At 46.3% G+C, this 25935-nt stretch overlaps 1 long non-coding RNA gene across 2 annotated transcripts in view; it reads right to left on the bottom strand.

Annotated features, from left to right (window-relative positions):
- Window positions 1-25935, bottom strand: part of LOC137203462 (uncharacterized) — a 405892-nt gene that overhangs the window by 59886 nt on the left and 320071 nt on the right. The window contains exon 4 of one of the 2 annotated variants that reach the window (XR_010933145.1): window positions 10222-10302. The exons of the other annotated variant lie outside the window; for it this stretch is intronic. This is a non-coding gene — a long non-coding RNA (uncharacterized lncRNA). Of the gene's footprint in view, window positions 1-10221; window positions 10303-25935 lie in introns of those variants that run through there. 2 annotated transcript variants of the gene reach the window in all.

The following is a 25935-nucleotide window of genomic DNA, read 5'->3' as shown; positions in this document are numbered from 1 at the left end:
CGTGAGCTGAGCCCCAGGCCAGTTGCTGCTGAACTGTTCCCACCCTTCCCAGGTAAAACACCTGAATATATACAAGGACTTGAAAGCCTAGAGGAAGGGCCATGGAGCCACACGAGTGACAGCATACCAGCTGACTTGGTGCCTGCAGGCCAGCCAGGATGGTCCTGGCCCTGGGTGCTCTTCTGGAAGATTTCCATTTCCCTGCCTGAGATACCCGTCCTGTCCCTGCCCCCACTGCTTTTTTCCTTCCTCACCTCTGCCCAGGGAGAAATTCCAGCAGCAGGTATGGGTGACACATCCTCTTCTTTAGCAGGTGGCAGCCTGGCAACTGCTGCAGAAAGTCCAGCAGAGCCCCACTCACACTGGGCCACCCACAAAGCCGTGGCCTCTCACTCCTTCCCACCAGCCCAGCCCCGAGACTGCTGACAGGGCAGAGAAAATGGCGTCAGGCACAGCTGCAGGGGCTCTTGCTGCCTGGAGTGGTATTTATATTGATCTCAACCCAGGCACACCTGGGGAGGGCTGGCCGGCACGGTAAGGCTGCCCAGGTCAGCCAATCATCACCCCTCAGGGGCTCACAGTTGCAGAAAATGGAACTTGCTGAACCGGCCAGGTCCAAGGAACAGGTGTGGGCTCCTGAGAGTCAGGATAGACAAGGGGCTGCAGCTTTGGCTTGTTTTCTAATCATTTTATCTGGCCCATGAGTGGGAGACAACTTCAAGAAAACCCTCTCCTAATGAGAGGAACCCAGGAGTCAGGGAGAGGAGGGGTGGGTGGTGGTTGGAGACAGAGGCCTGGTGCCCCGGGTGCAGTGGAAGTCTCTGGAAGACCAGGTGGAGGGAGGCCACACAGAGTGATGCCCAGGGTCACAGACCTGTCAGAGCTGCTGTTTGTTAGTTCAAGTCCTGCTCTGAGGTGCTCTGTGTCAGCTCTGAGCAACAGGTGAGATGGGGGTGCTCTTCAATGAGGGCTATGTGCACGGTTCCTGTGTGCCCAGCCCTGCCACGGTACCTGCAAGGGTAGCTCTGTATCCTGGGAGAGGCCTGACCACGAGAGCCCCGTGGGCTGGGTTGGGGGTGGGGTACCTGCCCAGGAGAGCTCCATATCCTGGGATTGGCCTGACCACGAGAGCCCCATGGGCTGCTGGGGACCTGGTAAAGGATGTCAGGACAGTCAGTGAAGCCACCGAGGATATACCTCCAGTTGCTCCTAATTCCTACACCCTGCTGGTCATTCTACCAACCACCAGGACATGGTATTCTGTATTAGTCTTCAATGATGCCTTCTTTTGTATTCCATTAGTCCCAGAGTCACAAGAAATTTTGGCTTGTGAGTGGCAGGACTCAACATACAACTAAAACAATACTTCCGGGCCGTCTTGCCCCAAGGGTTCAAAAATTCCCACACCATCTTTGGGGAAAGCTTAGCTAAAGACCAAAAAGTTCTACCTCTGGAAAAGGAAACCCTCCTTCAATATGCAGATGACATTCTGATCGCCAGCCCTTCTAAGGAGGCCTCTGAACTACCAAGCCAATAAAGGATAGAAGTTGTCCAAGAAAAAGCTCAAATATCACAGACTGCGGTGACCTGCCTGGGCTTCATTCTCACAGAAGGTCGGAGAAGCCCATCCCAGGAAAGGGAAGAAACCATTTGCAGCCTTACCCCTTTCTAAAACTAGAAGACAGCTTAGGGGTTCCTGGGGAGGCCAGGATTTGCTGCTTCTGGATCCCTAACTACAGTCTACTAGCTGGGCCTCTATATGAAACACTGAAAGGAAAAGATGATGATCCTTTTGAACAGAATCCAGAAGTGGCCTTTCAAGAATGGAAAGAGCAGTCAATTCAGACCCTTGCCCTGGAACTCCCTAATTGAGCTAAACCCTTTGACCTTTCCATTCCCGGTGAAAGGTGAATCGCCACTGGAGAATTAGTGCAAAAACTGGGACCACTTGAAATGGAACAATGCAAGAATGCCATCCAGGTAGGATAAACTACAGTCACCAAGGGGCTTGGCCCACTGCCACATCTGGCCAAGATACTGGCGGTATCTAAAAACCTGGAAATCAGCAGCCCAAAAGGCCACCTCCCTCCTAAGGGAAAAGGACCCCACGTGGTGATCCTAATCACCAACCATGCCCTGAAGTTGCAGGGTTCGCTCCGTGGGCACACCGACCTCGAGTGAGGAGGCCCTCCAACTCCAACATCCAGAGAGATAACCGGGGGCAACAGGGCACCATGATGACTCGTGTGAACATCACTTGACCTGGAGTTTCTCTCATAAAACAACAATAGTGTGTCCCGAAGGAGTAGACTACTGCTTGCAGGACTTACTGCACCCAGAGGGGAGCTAATAATCTTGGCGAGGGAAACGTATATCACACTGTCACCATAGAAAAGCCTACAGACACCGTGATGATGGTGGCCAATAAGACCGGCTGGACTCCTGTTTACTTCAAAAGGCTGTTGACTCAGTGGCCATCATGGTCCTTGATCACCACTGACCCTGGACTGTCTGGGAGTTGAGCGGGCAGGGCTCTGACACCTGGTGCTGTCTTTACGTTAATTCACGGGCCTAATTGAAGAAAGAGCAGACTACTGGTCAGAGCATCTAGGCTGGCAGAAACAGTCAGCCTAAGGTGGCCGAACAAATGTGGGGCGGGGTGAAACCGGCCCTCACAGCGTCTCTGCACATCTCTTTCCTGGACCCTTAAAGGTCATTAGAATCTATAACACTTCCAATGCTGGTGCTCAGGCAGATGAGCAGGGAGGCAGGGGTCCTGGGGCCAATCAACGTCACCTGGAGGCTGCTGGGGAGAAGTTCTGACCCTCGTCCCCTAGTATGAGGGCTCCCAACTCAGCACTCAGCGGTTACAGAAGAAGGGTCTGCACCCTCAGCACTCCAAGAATGAGGAAAGGGACAAAAGGCAGAGGAGGGGTTTGTCCCCAGCAAAGCCCATTAAAAATCCCTGGGAGATAAAAATAGAATCTGGGCAATAAAGTCAAGTCTGACCTTTTTTATCCTTTGTCTAATTTCACGTGCTCCTAGGGTCCCGCATGCAGAGGTTCCACACCCGGCACTTCAGACCAGATTTCCTAGTGCAGAATGGCTGGGTCGACACCTCAGCTCCTGGGGCCCAGTGCAGACTCCGAGATATAGAGCCTGAGCTGCAGCCAACCCGGCCCTCGAGAGCTCCGCCCCCTCCCTCCCACTGACTCTGACAGGATCTCTACACAGCAGCCCAGCCCACAGCCCACGGGGTAGTGCATGCTCTCACCTCTCCATTCTCTGTTTAAAATATAAAGTTTCCTTTGCTTGTGAACCAAACTCAGTCTCGATCTGTTGGCCCCAATGACACTGGGCAGGGGGACACTTGTTGGGGTCCACTCTGGAGGATCAGTAACAGAAATTGAGACTATTGTAACTTCAATGAACAGATGTGTGAGCCAAACTGTAGTTAACATAGAACAGTTTATAAGGCTCGGGTAAAATAAGATGTTTCTAACACTTCCATTTGATATTTCCATCACTTTATTATAAGCAAGTTCAGTGAAAAGGTTTGTCTTATTTGTCAGGTCAATATTAGAGAAATGAAGTGATTTCTTTCCAAGGATGTACATCTAATAATCTTGGTTAAAGCTTCAATCTTGTTTTAAATGCTTTTCCATTGAAAATGATACCTCTCTTTCAGCTCCCCCATTTCTGAGAAGTATAAAATCTTATAATTTATTATTACCAAAGGGGAAAGTTGGGAGGAGGGATAAATTAACAGTTTGGAATTAACACATACACACTGCTATGTATAAAATAGATCATCAACAAGGAACCACTGTATAGCACAGGGAACTACACTCAATATTTTGCAATAACCTATAAGGGGAAATAATCGGAAAAAGAATAGATATTTTTATTGACATCATCTATCAATGACAGTTAAAGTGTAACCTAAGGGAAGCCGGTGGTGAGTGCTTCTGACCCTGAAGACTTCAATCATCTAAAGTTTGGACTCTGCCTACTTCCCAAGGCCCTTAATGAACATATGTGTAGCCGTAGCTTAAAAAATTCCCCAGTTTGGGTTTCGGGGAGACACTGATTTTGAAAAAGCCCTGGTGTTCTCCTTACATGAATGGGACTCTTCCTACTGCTAAAACATGTCTGTCACACCCAGAGGATGGTATACCGTCTGATCGGGAAGAGTTTGGAAAAGGCATCTCATCTCCTCATCTCCTGGTGCTCGGGTTCACCCCTCCAGCGTCTTTACTAACAGTCTCCCCACTTGGAGATGTCAGCACTGTCAACATCCTGTTGCGTACAGTTTGGAATTTGTCCAGAGGATGAAGCGGAAGGATGAGGAACAATGAGAGACAAGTCCTAGGTGTTCAGACAGGCACATGTCACTCTAATTTCCAATCAGGAAGACGAATTGACCAAAGGCTAGGGTTGCCCATGGAAACAGTATAGGGCTTGAGGAAATCCCACTGCTTTGTGGCCAGTTCCCATAAACACAAGTTGAACAATGGAACTCAGGGGCAGTAAAATTCACGAAACTGCAGAGTTGAAAATATCTATCACTGAAAAATGTCTTGAGGAAAGTCAGAGAAAAGGATTGGTAAGCAAGGGAGAATGGCAGGAAAGGGATTTGAGGAGGTAGAAAGGACTCGCCATTAAGCACAAGAAAAGGGGCTGAACATTGCCAACATTGCAGTTGGCCAAAAAGGCTGTATGCGTTTTTTTCTGTATATATTCAAGAAAAGGGCATACACTTTTTTAGCCAACCAAACAGGTGGGCACTGGAAATCAATACTACAAAAGATATCACTTCGCATCAGTCAGAAGAGCCATCCTCATAAAGTGTAAACACCAGAAATGCAGGACAGGGCAAGGAGAAGAGGGAGCCCTGTGAGGCTTATAGTGGAAATGTATATTGCCAATGGCCATTCTGGAGAAGTGTATTGTGTTTACTAAAGCATCTAAAAAATGAGCTACAGAGCATAGGGCACTTGCACTCATGGGCCTATGTCTTGGGAAAAACAAAAATCGAGAGGACACAGGCACCCCAATGTTTACTGCCTCTCTGTTTAAAAGATCCTCGACTAGGATATAACTTAAATGTCTCTGGAGGGAAAAAATGGATAGAGATGTGGTACTTATGTAGAGTGGAATATTACTCAGCCTGGAAATCAATGAAATATGGCCAGTTGTAACAACTCCGGAGGAGTTACGTATGATCATTCTAAGTGACATAATTCAAAAAGAAAAAGACACATATCATAAGATATCACTTAAAGGTGGAATCCAAAATGGCTACACATGAAATAAATTACAAAACAAAAACATAGTCAAATATGTAGACAACACGCATAAGGCTGCTAAACGGGAAAGGTGGGGAGGGGTGAGGCATCATCCAGGAGGTTGAAATTAGCAAAGATACCATTCCAAATACCAAACTGATAATCAACAAGGCCTACACGGTAGCTAAAAGAACTGCACTCAGCACACTCAAGTCACCGGAAAAGAATATATATGACTGGTAAGAATCTGAAAAAGAATTTATTGATGTCTCTCTGTATGTGAATCAAGTGGATGTACAGCAGCAAGAAACAGAGCTTTGAAAATCAGCTGTAACCAATATAGTAATAAATTGAAAAAAATAAACGACAGAGAGAAAGAGAAAACCTCTTACAACTTTTCCTCAGGGACGGTGATGCAACATGGATTGAACACATCTAGACCCACAGCAGGATGAGACATAAGGCTGGAAACCGTTCGTGCTAAGAGAAATATGAGGTTGGGTGAGGAAATGCACACCCTTTAAAGTAATACTACCTGGTACCCATTCAATGGGTCCCAAATCTGCAGGTTCAAGGGATCTTCCTACAGCGAAAACATGCATGGAAAACCCAGAGGACTGTACACCATGTGATCGGGAGATGTGTCTAAAATGCACCTCATTTATCCTCTCCTGGTGCTCCTGTTCATCATTCAAGCCACGTTACTTAGAATCTCCCCACTTAGAGAATCAGCACATTTAAACTTCTGTTTCACACATTTTGCAAATTGTGAGGAGGATGAACGGGAAGAGGGGGAACCAATGAGAGAATAGTTGTAGGGGTTTGGACGGGCACATGTCACTCTAATTTCCCATTAAGAATAAGAATTAAAAAAAGGCTCAGCCCGCCTCGCCGGAGCCAAAATAGGACCTGAAGCAATCCTGCAGCTTTGAGGCCAGCTCACAAAAGAGCAACTTAAAAAATGGAGCTCAGGGTCACTGCAATTCACAAACCTGCAGAGTTATAAATGAAAACTAACGTCCAAAAATATGTTGATGTAAGGCAAAGAAGAGGATCTGAATGCAAGACAGAATTGCAAGAAACAGATTTCAAGAGATAGATTGGACTCGTCTTTAAAGCACATGAAAAGCGGCAGAATTTCGACAATGATGCAGTTGGCCCAAAAGGGAGTATGCGTTTTTTCCTGAATATATCCAGGAAAAAACGCATACGCACTTTATGGGCAACCAAGCAAGCAAGCAATGCAAATGTGCACAACAAAGAAGTCTCATTTCCCACCGGTCAAAAGGGCCATCCGAAAAAATTGTAAAAACCAGAAATGCAGGACAGGCCATGGAGAACAGGGAGCTTTTATACGCTGATGGACAGTGTGTGAACTGCCGAGAGCCACTCTGGAGAAGTGTATGGTGGTTCCTAAATCATCTAAAAAACAGAGCTACAGAGCATAGGGCACTTCCAATCACGGAAGTATATCTAGGGAAGTCTAAAAATCAACAAGACACAAGCACACCACAGTTTAGGGCTACTCTGTTTACAAGAACCTCAACTTCAGTACACCTTAAATATCCCAGGAAAGAGAACAATGGATAAAGAAAATGTGGTACTTATGTACAATGGAATATCTCTTCACCATGAAATCAATGTAATAAGGCTAGTAGAAGGATAAAGAGTGGATTTAGGTCCGATAATACTACTTGAAATAAGTCAAACAGAAAAAGAAACATATCATAAGATATCACTTATAGAGGGAGGATAAATATGGCTGCACAAAAAATGAATTACAAAACAGAACAGTGTCTCACATTTAGAAAACACACTTATGTCAGCTTAAGGGGAAAGGAGAGGTGGGGTGATGCATAAAACCAGAGTTTGAAATTAGCACAGCTACCGTTCAATAAACCAAATAGGTATTAGACAAGATCTACACCTTGCTCAATGAACTGGCCTCAACACACCCTATACACCGCAGAGAAATATATCTGAGTAATAAGAATCTTAAAACCCATGTATTGATATATCTCCATAAGGGAATCAAGTGTGTGCAGAGCGGCCAAACACAGCAGTGAAAATGAGCTAAACCCCATTATAGAAATAAATTTTAAAACCAAAACGCAGAAACAATGAAAGAGAGAAAAATTCTTACAAAATTCGCTCAGGGGCTGTGATGCAACCTGGAATGACCACATATAAACCCACAGCTGGATAAGACATAAGGCTGGACACTTGGGGCTGAGAGGATTGGTGAGCTTTGGTGAGCAACTGCCGAAAGTTTAATGCAATACTTCATGCTACTCATTCCAAGGGTCCCAACACTCCAGGTTGAAGGGAATCTTCCTACAGCTAAACCATGCATGGGAAATCCAGCGGATGGTATACCATATGATCGGGAAAGGTTTCTAAAACGCACCTCATTTTCCTCTCCTGGGGCTCCGGATCAACATTCCAGCCACTTTACTAACAACATCCCCACATGGAGAGTCAATGCCTTTAAGTTCCGGTATCGCACAGTCTGCAGTTAGTGCGGAGGATGAATGGGAATAGGGGGAACCAGTGAGAAAATAGCTGTAGCGGTTTCAATGGGCACATGTCACTCTAATTTCACATCAGGAAGAAGAATTAACCAAAGGCAGAGCAAGGCGCCCCAGAAGAAGAATAGGGCCTGAAGAAATCCTGTGGATATGAGGCAAGATCACAAATATAAGAGCTGAAAAATGGAGCTAAGGGCCACTGCAATTCAAAAACCTGCAGAGTTATACAGGCCAACTATTTTCCAAAAGTATATTGAGGTAAGGCTATGAAGAGGCACTGACAGCAAGGCAGAATTGCAGGAAACCGATTTCAAGAGGTAGACTGGAATTGCATTGAAAACATGAACAGACTCAGAACTTCGACAATGATGCACTTGGCCAAACAGTGCGTATGCGTTTTTTCCTGAATATATTCAGGAAGAAACGCATACGCACTTTCTGGCCAACCAAGCAAACTTGCAAAGGAAATCTGCACTACAATGAAGTCTCACTGCCCCCCGGTCAAAAGGGCCATCTGAAAAAAGTGTAAAATCCAGAAAGGCAGGAGAGGCCATGGAGAACTGGGAGCCTTGTTATGCTGATGGGCGGGATGTAAATTGCCAACAGCCACTCTGGAGAAGTGTATGGTGTTTCCTGAAACATCTAAAAAACAAAGCAACAGAGCCTAGGGCATTTCCACTTGTGGTCCTATAACTTAGGAAAATTAAAATCAAAAAGACACAGCCACCCTAAAGTTTGGGATGGCTTTGTTTACAAGAACCTCGTTTATGGTACAAGTTCGATATCACAGAAAGCGATAAATGGATAAAGAAGAAGTGGTATTTACATACAATGCAATATCACTCATCAATGAAATCTATGTCATCAGGCCCGTAGCAGCATAATGAGTGGATTCAGGTATGATGATTCTAAGTGAAATAAGTCACACAGAAAAAGAAACATCATAAGATATCACTACTACACGGAATGTAAACTTGGCTACACAGGAACTGAATTACAAAACAGAACAGGGTCTCAAATGTAGAAAACCAACTTATGCTTGCTTAAGGGGAAAGATGAGTTGGGGTGCTGCATAAAACCAGAGATTGAAATTAGCACAGATACCGTTCCATAAGGCAAATATGTAATAGACAAGAGCTACTCCTTGCTCAACGAAGTGGACTCAACACCCCATATTAAACGCCTAAGAATATACCTGATTAGTAATAATCTTAAAACCTATGGATTTATATGTCTCCGAAAGAGAAACAAGCGTGTGTACAGTGGCATAAATGCAGCAGTGATATGATTGGTGAGGTTCGGTGAGCAAATGCAGACCCTTTGAAGTCATATTGCATGGTACCCATTCCATGGGTCTCAACTCTCCAGGTTTAAGGGATTCTTCCTTCAGCTAAAACATGCATTTGGAACCCACAGGATGATCCACCATGTAATCGGGAAATGTGTTCAAATGTGTCTCAGTTTTCGTCCCCTGGTACTCGGGTGCAACATTCCAGACGCTTTACTAACACTCTCCCCACTTGGAGAGTCACTGCCTTTAATCTCCTGTTTGCCCCAGTTTGCAATTTCTGTGGAAAATGAACAGGAATAGGGAGAACCAATGATAGAAGAGCTGGAGGTGTCTGGACGGGCAAATTTAACTCTCATTTCCCACCAGGAAGAGGAATTAACCAAAGGCTCAGCGTGCCATGCCGGAACCACACTAGGGCCTGAAGCAATCCTGCGGTGTTGCGGCCAGCTCACAAGAAAGCGAGTTGAAGAAAGGAGCTCAGGGTCACTGTAAAGCACAAACCTGCAGAGTTATAAATGACAGCTATCGTCCAATAATATATTGAAGTAAGGCTGCCAAGAGGACTTGAAAGCGGGGCAGAATTGCAGGAAACCGATTTCAGGAGGTAGACTGGAATTGCATGTAAAGCATAGAAAAAGAGGCAGAACGTCCACAATGATACACTTGGCCAAAAAGTGCGTATGCGTTTTTTCCTGAATATATTCAGGAAAAAACGCATATGCCCTTTTTGGCCAACCAAGCAAGCTGGCAAAGGAAATCTGCACTACAATGAAGTCTCACTGCCCTCCGGTCAAAAGGGCCATCTGAAAAAAGTGTAAAATCCAGAAAGGCAGGACAGGCCATGGAGAACTGGGAGCCTTGCTATGCTGATGGGCGGGATGTAAATTGCCAACAGCCACTCTGGAGAAGTATGGTGATTCCTGAAACATCTAAAAAACAAAGCAACAGAGCCTAGGACATTTCCACTTATGGTCCTATAGCTTAGGGAAATTAAAATCAAAAAGACACAGCCACCCCAAAGTTTGGGATGGCTCTCTTTACAAGAACCTCATTTACGGTACAAGTTCATTATCACAGAAAGCGAAAAATGGATAAAGAAGTTGTGGTACTTACGTAGAATGCAATATCACTCAGCAATGAAATCTATGTCATCAGGCCCGTAGCAGCATAATTAGTGGATTCAGGTATGATGATTCTAAATGAAATAAGTCACACAGAAAAAGAAACATCATAAGATATCACTAATACACGGAATGTAAACTTGGCTACACAGGAACTGAATTACAAAACAGAACAGGGTCTCAAATGTAGAAAACCAACTTATGCTTGCTTAAGGGAAAGGTGAGTTTGGGTGCTGCAAAAAAGCAGAGATTGAAATTAGCACAGATACCGTTCCATAAGCCAAATATGTAATAGACTAGAGCTACTCCTTGCTCAACGAAGTGGACTCTACACGACATATTAAACGCCTAAGAATATACCTGACTAGTAAGAATCTTAAAACCTATGGATTTATATGTCTCTGAAAGAGAATCAAGCGTGTGTACAGCGGCAGAAATGCAGCAGTGATAGGATTGGTGATGTTCGGTGAACAAATGCAGACCCTTTGAAGTCATACTGCATGGTACCCATTCCATGGGTCCCAAGTCTCCCGGTGCAAGGGATTCTTCCTTCAGCTAAAACATGCATGTGGAACCCAGAGTATGATCTGCCGTATGATCGGGAAACGTTTTTAAATGTATCTCATTTTTCATCCCCTGGTGCTCGGTGCAACTTTCCAGACGCTTTACTAACACTCTCCCCACTTGGAGAGTCAGTGCCTTTAACCTCCTGTGTGGCCCAGTTTGCAATTTCTGCGGAAGATGAACAGGAATACGGAGAACCATTGAGAGACTATATGTAGGTGTCTGGACGGGCAAATTTAACTCTCATTTACCACCAGGAATACGAATGAACCAAAGGCTCCGCGTGCCATGCTGGAACCATATTAGGACCTGAAGAGATCCTGTGGTTTTGCGGCCAGCTCACAAGAAAGCGAGTTGAAGAAAAGAGCTCAGGGGCACTGTAATTCACAAACCTGCAGAGTTATAAATGACAGCTATCATCCAAAATTTTACTGAAGTAAGGCTGAGAAGAGCACTTGAATGCGGGGCAGAATTGCAGGAAACCGATTTCAGAAGGTACACGGCAGTTGCTCTTAAAGCATAGGAAAAGAGACAGAACTTGGAAAATAATGCACTTGGCAAAAAGGGGCATATGTGTTTTATCCAGAGCTCTCATAACCGAGGGGAGGAGATTCCCAGCAGGCTCCAACTGCAACCAGGCAGGAGTGTCTTCACACCAGTGGGGCCACATCATCGAAAGGTGAGGTACTCAGCACATGTGTCCTCAAACCAGAGGACCCACATCACCAAGGGCCTCGGAGTGAGGCAGGCAGGAGTAGCCTCACAACACTGGACCCATAGAATAAAAAAGTGAGGAATCCAGCAGTTGGAACCTCCCAGCAGGCGGCCCAGAGCACCGAGGCTCTGAGATCCAGGCCACAGTGAACTCACAGAAGAGGGCCCATGTCATGAAACTGAGCCACCCAGCCATTGGGACCTCAGAGCAGGAGGCCCACATCCCCATGGGGATATAAATCTGGTAGGAGTGTCCTCGCACCACTGAGAACGTATCAGAAAATTTTGGGCGACCAGCAGTTAGGGCCTGATGCCAGAGGACCCTCATCACCAAGGGAAGGAGGCTCCCAGCAAGCTCCAACTGCCACCAGAGGGCTGACGTCACCAAGGCGATGTGTGCCAACCAGGCACGAATGATCTCACAGCAGAGGGCCCACCTCAGAGAAGTGTGACGAACCCAGTCAGGATCAGACTCGCACCAGAGGGCCCACATCACCAAATGGATTGGAACCAGGCAGGAGTATCCTCACACCAGTGGGGCCTCATCATCTTAAGGTGAGGAACCCAGCACATGTGTCCTCAAACCAGAGGACCCACATCACCAAGGGCCTTGGAGTGAGGCAGGCAGGAGTAGCCTCACAACACAGGGCACATAATATAAAAAACGTGAGGATTCCAGCATTTAGACCTTCCAGCAGGTAGCTCAGAACACCGAGGCTATGGGATCCAGGCCGCAGTGAACTCACAGCAGAGGGCCCACATCATAAAACTGTGAGCAACCCAGGCATTGGGACCTCAGTGCAGAAGGCCCACATCCCCATGGGAATGGGAACCTGGCTGGACTGTCCTCGCACCACTGGGCGCACATCAGAAAATGTGGGGAGCCCACCATTTAGTGCCTGACGCCAGAGGGCCGTCATCACCGAGAGGAGGAGGCACCCTGCCTGCTCCAACTGCCACCAGATGTCTCACATCTCCAAGGTGACGTGTGCCAGCCAGGCAGGAGTGACCTCACAGCAGAGGGACTACCTCACAGAACGTTGAGGGACCCAGCCAGGATTAGACTCTCGCCAGAGGGCCCACCTCACCAAGGGGATGGGAACCAGGCAGGAGTGTCCTCACACGAGTGGGGCCACATCATCGAAAGGTGAGGAACGCAGCACATGTGGCCTCAAGCCATAGGACAGTCATCACCAAGGGGCTGGCAGCGAGGCAGGCAGGAGGAGCCTCACAAAAGAGGGCACATAGAATAAAAAATTTGAGGAATCCAGCAGTTGGAACCTCCCAGCAGGCGGCTCAGAGCACCGATGATAAGGCATCCTTGCCAGAGTGAACTCATAGCAGAGGGCCCACATCATGGTACTGTGAGCAAGCCAGCTGTTTTGACCTCAGAGCAGAAGGCCCATATCCCCATGGGGATGGGAACCTGGCAAGAGTGTCCTCACTCACTTGGCGCACATCAGAAAATGTGGGGAGCCCAGCAGTTATGGCCTAAGGCAAGAGGGCCCTCATCACCGAGGGGAGGAGGATCCCAGCACACTCCAACTGCCACCAGAGGGCCCACGTCGCCAAGGTGATGTGTGCCAGACAGGCATGTTTGACCTCACAGCAGAGGGCCCACCTCACAGAAGGGTGAGGAACCCAGCCAGGATCAGACTCTCACCTGAGGGCCCACATCAGCAAGGGGATGGGAACCAGTCAGGACTGTCTTCCCTCCAGTGGGGCCACATCATCGAAAGGTGCGGAACCCAGCACATGTGGCCTCAAATCAGAGGACACATATCACAAAGGGAATGGGAGTGAGGCAGGCAGGAATAGCCTAAAAACAGAGGGCCCAAAGAATAAGAAAGGTGAGGAATCCAGCAGTTGGAACCTCCCAGCAGGCGGCCGAGAGCACAGAAGCTATGGGATGCAGGCAAGAGTGAACTAACAGCAGAGAGCCCACATCATGAAACTGTGAGCAACCCAGGCATTGGGACCTCAGAGCAGAAGGCCCACATCCCAATGGGGATGTGAACCTGGCTGGAGTGTCCTCGCACCACTGGGCGCACATCACAAAATGTGGGGAGCCCAGCAGTTAGGGCCTGACGCCAGAGGGCCCTCATCACCGAGGGGAGGAGGCTCCCAGCAGGCTCCAAGTGCCACCAGAGGGCTCATGTCCACAAGGCGAGGTGAGCAAGCCAGGCAGGAGTGACCTCACAGCAGACGGCCCACCTCACAGATGGGTGAGGAACCCAGCCAGGATCAGACTCTCAACAGAGGGCCCACATCACCAAGGGGATGTGAACCAGGCAGGAGTCTCCTAAGACCATTGGTCCCACAACATCGAAAGGTGAGGAACCCAGCACATGTGGCCTCAAACCAGAGGACACACATCACGAAGGGGCTGGGAGTGAGGCAGGCAGGAGGATCCTCACAACAGAGGGCCCAAAAAATTAAAAAAGTGAGGAATTCAGCAGTTGGAACCTCCCAGCAGGCAGCCAAGAACACAGAGGCTATGGGATCCAGACCTCTGTGAACTAACACCAGAGCCCACATCATGAAAATGTGAACAACCCAGCCGTTGGGACCTCAGAGCAGAAGGCCCACATCCCCATGGAGATGGGATCCTAAGAGGAGTGCCCAAGCATCACTAGGCTCACTAAGAAAATTTGGTGAGCCCAGAAGTTAGGGCCTGACGCAAGAGGGCCCTCATCACCGGGGGGAGGAGATTCCCAGCACGCTCCAACTGCCACCACACGGCTGACTTCACCAAGGCAATGTGTGCCAGCCATGCAGGAGTGACTTATCAGCAGAGGGTCTCCCTCACAGAAGGGTGAGGAACACAGCCAGGAACAGACTCTCACCAGGGGGTCCACATAACCACGTGGATGAGAACCAGGCAGGAGCGTCCTCACACTAGTGGGGCCACATCATCGAAAGGTGAGGAACCCATAAAGGTGGCCACAAACCAGAGGACCCACATCACCAAGGGGTTGAGAGTGAGGTAGGTGTCTGGACGGGCATATTTAACTCTCATTTCCCACCAGGAAGAGGAATTAACCAAAGGCTCAGCATGCCCTGCCAGAAGCAGATTAGGGCCTGAAGCAGTCTTGCGGGTTTGCGGCCAGCTCACAAGAAAGCGAGTTGAAGAAAGGAGGTCAGGGGCCCTGTAATTCACAAACCTGCAGAGTTATAAATGACAGATAACGTCCAAAAATATATTGAAGTAAGGCTGCGAAGAGGACTTGAAAGCGGGGCAGAATTTCAGGAAACCGATTTCAGGAGGTAGACTGGATTTGCATTTGAAGCATAGGAAAAGAGGCAGAACATCGACAATGATGCACTTGGCAAAAAAGGGCGTATGAGTTTGTTCCTGAATATATTCAGGAAAAAACACATATGCCCTTTTTGGCAAACCAAGCAAGCTTGCAATGGAAATCCGAAATACTATGAAGTGTCACTTCCCCCCGGTCTAAAGGGCCATCTGAAAAAAGTGTAAAATGCAGAAAGGCAAGACAGGCCATGGGGATAAAGGAGCCTTGTTATGCTGATGGGCGGGATGTAAATTGCCAACAGCCACTCTGGAGAAGTGTATGGTGTTTCCTGATACATCTGAAAAACAAAGCAACAGAGTCTAGGGCATTTCCACTTATGGTCCTATAGCTTAGGGAAATTAAAATCAAAAAGACACAGTCACCCCAAAATTTGGGACGGCTCTGTTTACAGGAACCTCTTCTACGGTACAAGTTAAGTATCCCAGAGAGCAAATAATTGATAAAGAAGTTGCGGTACTTAACGTACAACAGAATACCACTCAGCAATGAAATCTGTGTCACCAGGCCTGTACCAGCATAATGAGTGGATTGAGGCACGATGATTCTAAGTGAAATAAGTCACACAGAAAAAGAAACATCATAAGCTATCACTACTACACGGAATGTAAACTTGGCTACACATGAACTGAATTACAAAACAGAACAGGGTCTCAAGTTTAGAAAACCAACTTATGCTTGCTTAAGGGGAAAGGTGAGTTGGGGTGCTGCATAAAACCAGAGATTGAAATTAGCACAGATACCGTTCCATAAGCCAAATATGTAATAGACAAGACCTACCCCTTGCTCAACGAAATGGACTCAACAATGAGGTATCACCTCACACCTGTTAGAATGGGCATCATCTGAAAATCTACAAACAACAAATGCTGGAAAGGGTGTGGGGAAAAGGAAGCCTCTTCCACTATTGTTGGGCATATAAATTGATACAGTCACTATGGAGAACAATATGGAGTTTCTTAAGAAACTAATAATAGAATTACCATATGATACAGCAATCCCAGTACTGGACATATACCCAGACAAAACCATAAATCAAAAAGAGACATTCACCGCAATGTTCATTGCATCACTATTTACAATATCGAGGTAATGGAAGCAACCTAAATGCCCACAGACAGACGAATGCATAAAGATGTGGTACATATATAAAATGGAATATTACTAAGCCATGAAAGGAATGAAATTGGGTCATTTGTAGAGACGTCGATGGATCTAGAGACTGTCATACAGAGTGAAGTAAGTCAGAAAGAGAAAAACAAATCTTGTATATTCATGCATATATGTGGAACCTAGAAAAACTGTACAGATTAACCGTTTTGCAAGGCATAAATACAGCAACAGATGTAGACAACAATCGTATGGACAACAAGAGGGGAAAGCTCTTGGGGGGGTGGTGGTGAGAGGAGTTGAGAGATTGGGATTGGCATGTAAACATTTATATGTATAAAATAGATAACCAATAAGAACCTGCTGTATAAAAATATAAAATAAAATTCAAAATTAAAAAGAAATAAAATTTAAAAAATAAAACAGAAAAAACAATTATTCCCTTCACATACATGTATTTATATGAATAAATTATTTCCATGCTTATATCTGTAAATACAAAAAAGAGGAATAAAATCTACCTTGAACCAAAAACGAAAAAGAGAAAAAAAAAACAGAACCCACCAGTTACTCAGAGGAAAACCGTATCAGGGCACTTGCTCCAGTTGTAAACAATTCTGAAGTTGGTCAGTGGTGGGGAATCGTCTCCCATTCAGCCAGCAGCCCCCACACAACAAGCGTCCTCATTGCAAAGCTGGGGCACCGTGCCGAGGCATCTGTGAGTGAACGTGAGCTGAGCCCCAGGCCAGTTGCTGCTGAACTGTTCCCACCCTTCCCAGGTAAAACACCTGAATATATACAAGGACTTGAAAGCCTAGAGGAAGGGCCATGGAGCCACACGAGTGACAGCATACCAGCTGACTTGGTGCCTGCAGGCCAGCCAGGATGGTCCTGGCCCTGGGTGCTCTTCTGGAAGATTTCCATTTCCCTGCCTGAGATACCCGTCCTGTCCCTGCCCCCACTGCTTTTTTCCTTCCTCACCTCTGCCCAGGGAGAAATTCCAGCAGCAGGTATGGGTGACACATCCTCTTCTTTAGCAGGTGGCAGCCTGGCAACTGCTGCAGAAAGTCCAGCAGAGCCCCACTCACACTGGGCCACCCACAAAGCCGTGGCCTCTCACTCCTTCCCACCAGCCCAGCCCCGAGACTGCTGACAGGGCAGAGAAAATGGCGTCAGGCACAGCTGCAGGGGCTCTTGCTGCCTGGAGTGGTATTTATATTGATCTCAACCCAGGCACACCTGGGGAGGGCTGGCCGGCACGGTAAGGCTGCCCAGGTCAGCCAATCATCACCCCTCAGGGGCTCACAGTTGCAGAAAATGGAACTTGCTGAACCGGCCAGGTCCAAGGAACAGGTGTGGGCTCCTGAGAGTCAGGATAGACAAGGGGCTGCAGCTTTGGCTTGTTTTCTAATCATTTTATCTGGCCCATGAGTGGGAGACAACTTCAAGAAAACCCTCTCCTAATGAGAGGAACCCAGGAGTCAGGGAGAGGAGGGGTGGGTGGTGGTTGGAGACAGAGGCCTGGTGCCCCGGGTGCAGTGGAAGTCTCTGGAAGACCAGGTGGAGGGAGGCCACACAGAGTGATGCCCAGGGTCACAGACCTGTCAGAGCTGCTGTTTGTTAGTTCAAGTCCTGCTCTGAGGTGCTCTGTGTCAGCTCTGAGCAACAGGTGAGATGGGGGTGCTCTTCAATGAGGGCTATGTGCACGGTTCCTGTGTGCCCAGCCCTGCCACGGTACCTGCAAGGGTAGCTCTGTATCCTGGGAGAGGCCTGACCACGAGAGCCCCGTGGGCTGGGTTGGGGGTGGGGTACCTGCCCAGGAGAGCTCCATATCCTGGGATTGGCCTGACCACGAGAGCCCCATGGGCTGCTGGGGACCTGGTAAAGGATGTCAGGACAGTCAGTGAAGCCACCGAGGATATACCTCCAGTTGCTCCTAATTCCTACACCCTGCTGGTCATTCTACCAACCACCAGGACATGGTATTCTGTATTAGTCTTCAATGATGCCTTCTTTTGTATTCCATTAGTCCCAGAGTCACAAGAAATTTTGGCTTGTGAGTGGCAGGACTCAACATACAACTAAAACAATACTTCCGGGCCGTCTTGCCCCAAGGGTTCAAAAATTCCCACACCATCTTTGGGGAAAGCTTAGCTAAAGACCAAAAAGTTCTACCTCTGGAAAAGGAAACCCTCCTTCAATATGCAGATGACATTCTGATCGCCAGCCCTTCTAAGGAGGCCTCTGAACTACCAAGCCAATAAAGGATAGAAGTTGTCCAAGAAAAAGCTCAAATATCACAGACTGCGGTGACCTGCCTGGGCTTCATTCTCACAGAAGGTCGGAGAAGCCCATCCCAGGAAAGGGAAGAAACCATTTGCAGCCTTACCCCTTTCTAAAACTAGAAGACAGCTTAGGGGTTCCTGGGGAGGCCAGGATTTGCTGCTTCTGGATCCCTAACTACAGTCTACTAGCTGGGCCTCTATATGAAACACTGAAAGGAAAAGATGATGATCCTTTTGAACAGAATCCAGAAGTGGCCTTTCAAGAATGGAAAGAGCAGTCAATTCAGACCCTTGCCCTGGAACTCCCTAATTGAGCTAAACCCTTTGACCTTTCCATTCCCGGTGAAAGGTGAATCGCCACTGGAGAATTAGTGCAAAAACTGGGACCACTTGAAATGGAACAATGCAAGAATGCCATCCAGGTAGGATAAACTACAGTCACCAAGGGGCTTGGCCCACTGCCACATCTGGCCAAGATACTGGCGGTATCTAAAAACCTGGAAATCAGCAGCCCAAAAGGCCACCTCCCTCCTAAGGGAAAAGGACCCCACGTGGTGATCCTAATCACCAACCATGCCCTGAAGTTGCAGGGTTCGCTCCGTGGGCACACCGACCTCGAGTGAGGAGGCCCTCCAACTCCAACATCCAGAGAGATAACCGGGGGCAACAGGGCACCATGATGACTCGTGTGAACATCACTTGACCTGGAGTTTCTCTCATAAAACAACAATAGTGTGTCCCGAAGGAGTAGACTACTGCTTGCAGGACTTACTGCACCCAGAGGGGAGCTAATAATCTTGGCGAGGGAAACGTATATCACACTGTCACCATAGAAAAGCCTACAGACACCGTGATGATGGTGGCCAATAAGACCGGCTGGACTCCTGTTTACTTCAAAAGGCTGTTGACTCAGTGGCCATCATGGTCCTTGATCACCACTGACCCTGGACTGTCTGGGAGTTGAGCGGGCAGGGCTCTGACACCTGGTGCTGTCTTTACGTTAATTCACGGGCCTAATTGAAGAAAGAGCAGACTACTGGTCAGAGCATCTAGGCTGGCAGAAACAGTCAGCCTAAGGTGGCCGAACAAATGTGGGGCGGGGTGAAACCGGCCCTCACAGCGTCTCTGCACATCTCTTTCCTGGACCCTTAAAGGTCATTAGAATCTATAACACTTCCAATGCTGGTGCTCAGGCAGATGAGCAGGGAGGCAGGGGTCCTGGGGCCAATCAACGTCACCTGGAGGCTGCTGGGGAGAAGTTCTGACCCTCGTCCCCTAGTATGAGGGCTCCCAACTCAGCACTCAGCGGTTACAGAAGAAGGGTCTGCACCCTCAGCACTCCAAGAATGAGGAAAGGGACAAAAGGCAGAGGAGGGGTTTGTCCCCAGCAAAGCCCATTAAAAATCCCTGGGAGATAAAAATAGAATCTGGGCAATAAAGTCAAGTCTGACCTTTTTTATCCTTTGTCTAATTTCACGTGCTCCTAGGGTCCCGCATGCAGAGGTTCCACACCCGGCACTTCAGACCAGATTTCCTAGTGCAGAATGGCTGGGTCGACACCTCAGCTCCTGGGGCCCAGTGCAGACTCCGAGATATAGAGCCTGAGCTGCAGCCAACCCGGCCCTCGAGAGCTCCGCCCCCTCCCTCCCACTGACTCTGACAGGATCTCTACACAGCAGCCCAGCCCACAGCCCACGGGGTAGTGCATGCTCTCACCTCTCCATTCTCTGTTTAAAATATAAAGTTTCCTTTGCTTGTGAACCAAACTCAGTCTCGATCTGTTGGCCCCAATGACACTGGGCAGGGGGACACTTGTTGGGGTCCACTCTGGAGGATCAGTAACAGAAATTGAGACTATTGTAACTTCAATGAACAGATGTGTGAGCCAAACTGTAGTTAACATAGAACAGTTTATAAGGCTCGGGTAAAATAAGATGTTTCTAACACTTCCATTTGATATTTCCATCACTTTATTATAAGCAAGTTCAGTGAAAAGGTTTGTCTTATTTGTCAGGTCAATATTAGAGAAATGAAGTGATTTCTTTCCAAGGATGTACATCTAATAATCTTGGTTAAAGCTTCAATCTTGTTTTAAATGCTTTTCCATTGAAAATGATACCTCTCTTTCAGCTCCCCCATTTCTGAGAAGTATAAAATCTTATAATTTATTATTACCAAAGGGGAAAGTTGGGAGGAGGGATAAATTAACAGTTTGGAATTAACACATACACACTGCTATGTATAAAATAGATCATCAACAAGGAACCACTGTATAGCACAGGGAACTACACTCAATATTTTGCAATAACCTATAAGGGGAAATAATCGGAAAAAGAATAGATATTTTTATTGACATCATCTATCAATGACAGTTAAAGTGTAACCTAAGGGAAGCCGGTGGTGAGTGCTTCTGACCCTGAAGACTTCAATCATCTAAAGTTTGGACTCTGCCTACTTCCCAAGGCCCTTAATGAACATATGTGTAGCCGTAGCTTAAAAAATTCCCCAGTTTGGGTTTCGGGGAGACACTGATTTTGAAAAAGCCCTGGTGTTCTCCTTACATGAATGGGACTCTTCCTACTGCTAAAACATGTCTGTCACACCCAGAGGATGGTATACCGTCTGATCGGGAAGAGTTTGGAAAAGGCATCTCATCTCCTCATCTCCTGGTGCTCGGGTTCACCCCTCCAGCGTCTTTACTAACAGTCTCCCCACTTGGAGATGTCAGCACTGTCAACATCCTGTTGCGTACAGTTTGGAATTTGTCCAGAGGATGAAGCGGAAGGATGAGGAACAATGAGAGACAAGTCCTAGGTGTTCAGACAGGCACATGTCACTCTAATTTCCAATCAGGAAGACGAATTGACCAAAGGCTAGGGTTGCCCATGGAAACAGTATAGGGCTTGAGGAAATCCCACTGCTTTGTGGCCAGTTCCCATAAACACAAGTTGAACAATGGAACTCAGGGGCAGTAAAATTCACGAAACTGCAGAGTTGAAAATATCTATCACTGAAAAATGTCTTGAGGAAAGTCAGAGAAAAGGATTGGTAAGCAAGGGAGAATGGCAGGAAAGGGATTTGAGGAGGTAGAAAGGACTCGCCATTAAGCACAAGAAAAGGGGCTGAACATTGCCAACATTGCAGTTGGCCAAAAAGGCTGTATGCGTTTTTTTCTGTATATATTCAAGAAAAGGGCATACACTTTTTTAGCCAACCAAACAGGTGGGCACTGGAAATCAATACTACAAAAGATATCACTTCGCATCAGTCAGAAGAGCCATCCTCATAAAGTGTAAACACCAGAAATGCAGGACAGGGCAAGGAGAAGAGGGAGCCCTGTGAGGCTTATAGTGGAAATGTATATTGCCAATGGCCATTCTGGAGAAGTGTATTGTGTTTACTAAAGCATCTAAAAAATGAGCTACAGAGCATAGGGCACTTGCACTCATGGGCCTATGTCTTGGGAAAAACAAAAATCGAGAGGACACAGGCACCCCAATGTTTACTGCCTCTCTGTTTAAAAGATCCTCGACTAGGATATAACTTAAATGTCTCTGGAGGGAAAAAATGGATAGAGATGTGGTACTTATGTAGAGTGGAATATTACTCAGCCTGGAAATCAATGAAATATGGCCAGTTGTAACAACTCCGGAGGAGTTACGTATGATCATTCTAAGTGACATAATTCAAAAAGAAAAAGACACATATCATAAGATATCACTTAAAGGTGGAATCCAAAATGGCTACACATGAAATAAATTACAAAACAAAAACATAGTCAAATATGTAGACAACACGCATAAGGCTGCTAAACGGGAAAGGTGGAGAGGGGTGAGGCATCATCCAGGAGGTTGAAATTAGCAAAGATACCATTCCAAATACCAAACTGATAATCAACAAGGCCTACACGGTAGCTAAAAGAACTGCACTCAGCACACTCAAGTCACCGGAAAAGAATATATATGACTGGTAAGAATCTGAAAAAGAATTTATTGATGTCTCTCTGTATGTGAATCAAGTGGATGTACAGCAGCAAGAAACAGAGCTTTGAAAATCAGCTGTAACCAATATAGTAATAAATTGAAAAAAATAAACGACAGAGAGAAAGAGAAAACCTCTTACAACTTTTCCTCAGGGACGGTGATGCAACATGGATTGAACACATCTAGACCCACAGCAGGATGAGACATAAGGCTGGAAACCGTTCGTGCTAAGAGAAATATGAGGTTGGGTGAGGAAATGCACACCCTTTAAAGTAATACTACCTGGTACCCATTCAATGGGTCCCAAATCTGCAGGTTCAAGGGATCTTCCTACAGCTAAAACATGCATGGAAAACCCAGAGGACTGTACACCATGTGATCGGGAGATGTGTCTAAAATGCACCTCATTTATCCTCTCCTGGTGCTCCTGTTCATCATTCAAGCCACGTTACTTAGAATCTCCCCACTTAGAGAATCAGCACATTTAAACTTCTGTTTCACACATTTTGCAAATTGTGAGGAGGATGAACGGGAAGAGGGGGAACCAATGAGAGAATAGTTGTAGGGGTTTGGACGGGCACATGTCACTCTAATTTCCCATTAAGAATAAGAATTAAAAAAAGGCTCAGCCCGCCTCGCCGGAGCCAAAATAGGGCCTGAAGCAATCCTGCAGCTTTGAGGCCAGCTCACAAAAGAGCAACTTAAAAAATGGAGCTCAGGGTCACTGCAATTCACAAACCTGCAGAGTTATAAATGAAAACTAACGTCCAAAAATATGTTGATGTAAGGCAAAGAAGAGGATCTGAATGCAAGACAGAATTGCAAGAAACAGATTTCAAGAGATAGATTGGACTCGTCTTTAAAGCACATGAAAAGCGGCAGAATTTCGACAATGATGCAGTTGGCCCAAAAGGGAGTATGCGTTTTTTCCTGAATATATCCAGGAAAAAACGCATACGCACTTTATGGGCAACCAAGCAAGCAAGCAATGCAAATGTGCACAACAAAGAAGTCTCATTTCCCACCGGTCAAAAGGGCCATCCGAAAAAATTGTAAAAACCAGAAATGCAGGACAGGCCATGGAGAACAGGGAGCTTTTATACGCTGATGGACAGTGTGTGAACTGCCGAGAGCCACTCTGGAGAAGTGTATGGTGGTTCCTAAATCATCTAAAAAACAGAGCTACAGAGCATAGGGCACTTCCAATCACGGAAGTATATCTAGGGAAGTCTAAAAATCAACAAGACACAAGCACACCACAGTTTAGGGCTACTCTGTTTACAAGAACCTCAACTTCAGTACACCTTAAATATCCCAGGAAAGAGAACAATGGATAAAGAAAATGTGGTACTTATGTACAATGGAATATCTCTTCACCATGAAATCAATGTAATAAGGCTAGTAGAAGGATAAAGAGTGGATTTAGGTCCGATAATACTACTTGAAATAAGTCAAACAGAAAAAGAAACATATCATAAGATATCACTTATAGAGGGAGGATAAATATGGCTGCACAAAAAATGAATTACAAAACAGAACAGTGTCTCACATTTAGAAAACACACTTATGTCAGCTTAAGGGGAAAGGAGAGGTGGGGTGATGCATAAAACCAGAGTTTGAAATTAGCACAGCTACCGTTCAATAAACCAAATAGGTATTAGACAAGATCTACACCTTGCTCAATGAACTGGCCTCAACACACCCTATACACCGCAGAGAAATATATCTGAGTAATAAGAATCTTAAAACCCATGTATTGATATATCTCCATAAGGGAATCAAGTGTGTGCAGAGCGGCCAAACACAGCAGTGAAAATGAGCTAAACCCCATTATAGAAATAAATTTTAAAACCAAAACGCAGAAACAATGAAAGAGAGAAAAATTCTTACAAAATTCGCTCAGGGGCTGTGATGCAACCTGGAATGACCACATATAAACCCACAGCTGGATAAGACATAAGGCTGGACACTTGGGGCTGAGAGGATTGGTGAGCTTTGGTGAGCAACTGCCGAAAGTTTAATGCAATACTTCATGCTACTCATTCCAAGGGTCCCAACACTCCAGGTTGAAGGGAATCTTCCTACAGCTAAACCATGCATGGGAAATCCAGCGGATGGTATACCATATGATCGGGAAAGGTTTCTAAAACGCACCTCATTTTCCTCTCCTGGGGCTCCGGATCAACATTCCAGCCACTTTACTAACAACATCCCCACATGGAGAGTCAATGCCTTTAAGTTCCGGTATCGCACAGTCTGCAGTTAGTGCGGAGGATGAATGGGAATAGGGGGAACCAGTGAGAAAATAGCTGTAGCGGTTTCAATGGGCACATGTCACTCTAATTTCACATCAGGAAGAAGAATTAACCAAAGGCAGAGCAAGGCGCCCCAGAAGAAGAATAGGGCCTGAAGAAATCCTGTGGATATGAGGCAAGATCACAAATATAAGAGCTGAAAAATGGAGCTAAGGGCCACTGCAATTCAAAAACCTGCAGAGTTATACAGGCCAACTATTTTCCAAAAGTATATTGAGGTAAGGCTATGAAGAGGCACTGACAGCAAGGCAGAATTGCAGGAAACCGATTTCAAGAGGTAGACTGGAATTGCATTGAAAACATGAATAGACTCAGAACTTCGACAATGATGCACTTGGCCAAACAGTGCGTATGCGTTTTTTCCTGAATATATTCAGGAAGAAACGCATACGCACTTTCTGGCCAACCAAGCAAACTTGCAAAGGAAATCTGCACTACAATGAAGTCTCACTGCCCCCCGGTCAAAAGGGCCATCTGAAAAAAGTGTAAAATCCAGAAAGGCAGGAGAGGCCATGGAGAACTGGGAGCCTTGTTATGCTGATGGGCGGGATGTAAATTGCCAACAGCCACTCTGGAGAAGTGTATGGTGTTTCCTGAAACATCTAAAAAACAAAGCAACAGAGCCTAGGGCATTTCCACTTGTGGTCCTATAACTTAGGAAAATTAAAATCAAAAAGACACAGCCACCCTAAAGTTTGGGATGGCTTTGTTTACAAGAACCTCGTTTATGGTACAAGTTCGATATCACAGAAAGCGATAAATGGATAAAGAAGAAGTGGTATTTACATACAATGCAATATCACTCATCAATGAAATCTATGTCATCAGGCCCGTAGCAGCATAATGAGTGGATTCAGGTATGATGATTCTAAGTGAAATAAGTCACACAGAAAAAGAAACATCATAAGATATCACTACTACACGGAATGTAAACTTGGCTACACAGGAACTGAATTACAAAACAGAACAGGGTCTCAAATGTAGAAAACCAACTTATGCTTGCTTAAGGGGAAAGATGAGTTGGGGTGCTGCATAAAACCAGAGATTGAAATTAGCACAGATACCGTTCCATAAGGCAAATATGTAATAGACAAGAGCTACTCCTTGCTCAACGAAGTGGACTCAACACCCCATATTAAACGCCTAAGAATATACCTGATTAGTAAGAATCTTAAAACCTATGGATTTATGTCTCCGAAAGAGAATCAAGCGTGTGTACAGCGGCATAAACGCAGCAGTGATAGGATTGGTGAGGTTCGGTGAGCAAATGCACACCCTTTGAAGTCATATTGCATGGTACCCATTCCATGGGTCTCAACTCTCCAGGTTTAAGGGATTCTTCCTTCAGCTAAAACATGCATGTGGAACCCAGAGTATGATCCACTGTGTGATCGGGAAACGTGTTCAAATGGGTCTCAGATT

Source organism: Pseudorca crassidens, chromosome 1 (genome assembly GCF_039906515.1).
Source record: "Pseudorca crassidens isolate mPseCra1 chromosome 1, mPseCra1.hap1, whole genome shotgun sequence".
Classification (NCBI taxonomy): domain Eukaryota; kingdom Metazoa; phylum Chordata; class Mammalia; order Artiodactyla; family Delphinidae; genus Pseudorca; species Pseudorca crassidens.
Note: the sequence above shows the minus strand (reverse complement) of the source record. Positions and strands in the feature narration are given on the sequence as shown.